Here is a 2,500-nt window from a genome sequence, read left to right on the forward strand (position 1 = left end):
CCACAGCGTAGGCTAAGTGCTTCGCCATGCGAATGCCAATGAACAACTGCGAAGGGCATTGAGCATGTACGTCCTGCTGCCATCCACATTACAGTGTATCGCTGCAAGGTGTTTAACATGAAGCGATACACTGGGGACCAGGCAGTGCGAGTAGCAAACTATATTGCGGGGGTTGCAGTTAGGCAACACTACACTAATTTAACGCGTCGTATGACAATTACAGAGCGGGTTAAGGCCCAACGTGTGTTGGGTTAAGGCCCAACGTGTGTTGGGTTAAGGCCCAACGTGTGTTGGGTTAAGGCCCAACGTGTGTTGGGTTAAGGCCCAACGTGTGTTGGGTTAAGGCCCAACGTGTGTTGGGTTAAGGCCCAACGTGTGTTGGGTTAAGGCCCAACGTGTGTTGGGTTAAGGCCCAACGTGTGTTGGGTTAAGGCCCAACGTGTGTTGGGTTAAGGCCCAACGTGTGTTGGGTTAAGGCCCAACGTGTGTTGGGTTAAGGCCCAACGTGTGTTGGGTTAAGGCCCAACGTGTGTTGGGTTAAGGCCCAACGTGTGTTGGGTTAAGGCCCAACGTGTGTTGGGTTAAGGCCCAACGTGGGTTGGGTTAAGGCGCAACGTGGGTTGGGTTAAGGCCCAACGTGGGTTGGGTTAAGGCGCAACGTGGGTTGGGTTAAGGCGCAACGTGGGTTAGGTTAAGGCGCAACGTAGGTTAGGTTAAGGCGCAATATAGGTTAGGTTAAGGCGCAATATAGGTTAGGTTAAGGCGCAATATAGGTTAGGTTAAGGCGCAATATAGGTTAGGTTAAGGCGCAATATAGGTTAGGTTAAGGCGCAATATAGGTTAGGTTAAGGCGCAACGTAGGTTAGGTTAAGGCGCAACATAGGTTAGGTTAAGGCGCAACATAGGTTAGGTTAAGGCGCAACATGGGTTAGGTTAAGGCGCAATATAGGTTAGGTTAAGGCACAATATGGGTTAGGTTAAGGCACAATATGGGTTAGGTTAAGGCACAATATGGGTTAGGTTAAGGCACAATATGGGTTAGGTTAAGGCACAATATGGGTTAGGTTAAGGCACAATATGGGTTAGGTTAAGGCACAATATGGGTTAGGTTAAGGCACAATATGGGTTAGGTTAAGGCACAATATGGGTTAGGTTAAGGCACAATATGGGTTAGGTTAAGGCACAATATGGGTTAGGTTAAGGCACAATATGGGTTAGGTTAAGGCACAATATGGGTTAGGTTAAGGCACAATATGGGTTAGGTTAAGGCACAATATGGGTTAGGTTAAGGCACAATATGGGTTAGGTTAAGGCACAATATGGGTTAGGTTAAGGCACAATATGGGTTAGGTTAAGGCACAATATGGGTTAGGTTAAGGCACAATATGGGTTAGGTTAAGGCACAATATGGGTTAGGTTAAGGCACAATATGGGTTAGGTTAAGGCACAATATGGGTTAGGTTAAGGCACAATATGGGTTAGGTTAAGGCACAATATGGGTTAGGTTAAGGCACAATATGGGTTAGGTTAAGGCACAATATGGGTTAGGTTAAGGCACAATGTGGGTTAGGTTAAGGCACAACGTGGGTTAGGTTAAGGCACAACGTGGGTTAGGTTAAGGCACAACGTGGGTTAGGTTAAGGCACAACGTGGGTTAGGTTAAGGCACAACGTGGGTTAGGTTAAGGCACAACGTGGGTTAGGTTAAGGCACAACGTGGGTTAGGTTAAGGCACAACGTGGGTTAGGTTAAGGCACAACGTGGGTTAGGTTAAGGCACAATACGGGTTAGGTTAAGGCACAATACGGGTTAGGTTAAGGCACAATACGGGTTAGGTTAAGGCACAATACGGGTTAGGTTAAGGCACAATACGGGTTAGGTTAAGGCACAATACGGGTTAGGTTAAGGCACAATACGGGTTAGGTTAAGGCACAATACGGGTTAGGTTAAGGCACAATACGGGTTAGGTTAAGGCACAATACGGGTTAGGTTAAGGCACAATACGGGTTAGGTTAAGGCACAATACGGGTTAGGTTAAGGCACAATACGGGTTAGGTTAAGGCACAATACGGGTTAGGTTAAGGTACAATACGGGTTAGGTTAAGGCACAATACGGGTTAGGTTAAGGCACAATACGGGTTAGGTTAAGGCACAATACGGGTTAGGTTAAGGCACAATATGGGTTAGGTTAAGGCACAATATGGGTTAGGTTAAGGCACAATATGGGTTAGGTTAAGGCACAATATGGGTTAGGTTAAGGCACAATATGGGTTAGGTTAAGGCACAATATGGGTTAGGTTAAGGCACAATATGGGTTAGGTTAAAGGCACAATATGGGTTAGGTTAAGGCACAATATGGGTTAGGTTAAGGCACAATATGGGTTAGGTTAAGGCACAACGTGGGTTAGGTTAAGGCACAACGTGGGTTAGGTTAAGGCACAACGTGGGTTAGGTTAAGGCACAACGTGGGTTAGGTTAAGGCACAACGTGGGTTAGGTTAA

The sequence above is a fragment of the Schistocerca americana genome, unplaced genomic scaffold (assembly GCF_021461395.2).
Source record: "Schistocerca americana isolate TAMUIC-IGC-003095 unplaced genomic scaffold, iqSchAmer2.1 HiC_scaffold_294, whole genome shotgun sequence".
Taxonomy (NCBI): Eukaryota; Metazoa; Arthropoda; class Insecta; order Orthoptera; family Acrididae; genus Schistocerca; species Schistocerca americana.